The following is a 1129-nucleotide window of genomic DNA, read 5'->3' as shown; positions in this document are numbered from 1 at the left end:
AAAGAATAAAAAAAGAAACAATAAGTAGAAAACAAAGAAAATGTTCTGAGCAGAGAAGAAGAACTGCTCTTGATGTCCTTGGACACCATGCTCCATGTCTCAGAGTGATTTATCACTGAGAGGATAATTATTTGGGCATCTTATCCTGCTTCTCCAAGAGTAAACATTTCTCTTTCTCTTGTTCTCTTTAGACAAGAATATTTCTCACATGAAAATAAATTAAATATCCCTGTGGCTGACAGCAGGTATTACATTACTTTTATTTATAGACATATGAAAGAATACACTACATTTTAAAAGAATCTAATCCAATGTCCTTTTTTTCCTGCTTAACAACTTGTTTCTCACAAACTGTCTTCTCTGCCAAATAAATTCTGGCGCTGGAGATTGTAGCACAACAGGTATGGGGCAAAGGGAGAGGGTGGTTTCCTAAAGAAATATGAAATTCAAATTGGGGCATTCAAAAATATATAATAATAATAATAATAATAATAATAATAACAACAGAGCCTTAACTAATTTTGACTTCCAAATAGAATTTAGAAACCTAGTTTTGCACAGACTTACCTTGCAGTAATTTCACAATGTTACATCATGTACTTATCATGAATATTTAAAACAAACAAACAAAAACACACATACACACACTCACACACCTGCACTCTCTCTCTCTCTCTCTCTCTCTCTCTCTCTCTCACACACACACACACACACACACACACACACACACACACACACACACACACTCACACGGACTTGATTCCTCAGGTGCTGTCATTTACATTAGGTTTTCAATTAGTATATTCACACTTTCACATCAACCGCTCATCATTTCAAGATGAGGATTTATCTTGCAGTGGTTTGATACAACGATGCAGCTCATCATTTCTCTTCCAGCTTCCAGAGATTTTCCAGCTTCTTGCACCAGCAGAGGGAGTGCTCACCTGTGAAATAAGGAGGGACTGGAGCACAGATCTATTGCATCACACATTCATTCACATTTCTATTACCACATACCAATAAATAGGATACCACATACCAGAATAACATCAAACAACAGATATATCATTTTTTTGAGGATTTTTTGCAGGCAGACCTTGGCCATAATTAGAGGGCTGAATAAGTGGGG

General features: G+C 36.4%; 1 long non-coding RNA gene across 1 annotated transcript in view; it reads right to left on the bottom strand.

Annotated features, from left to right (window-relative positions):
* Window positions 1-243: 243 nt before the first annotated feature.
* Window positions 244-1129, bottom strand: part of LOC132851066 (uncharacterized) — a 2992-nt gene continuing 2106 nt past the window's right edge. The window contains exon 2 of the long non-coding RNA XR_009649008.1: window positions 244-944. This is a non-coding gene — a long non-coding RNA (uncharacterized LOC132851066). The remainder of the gene's footprint in view (window positions 945-1129) is intronic.

This window comes from Tachysurus vachellii, chromosome 9 (assembly GCF_030014155.1).
Source record: "Tachysurus vachellii isolate PV-2020 chromosome 9, HZAU_Pvac_v1, whole genome shotgun sequence".
NCBI lineage: Eukaryota > Metazoa > Chordata > Actinopteri > Siluriformes > Bagridae > Tachysurus > Tachysurus vachellii.
Note: the sequence above shows the minus strand (reverse complement) of the source record. Positions and strands in the feature narration are given on the sequence as shown.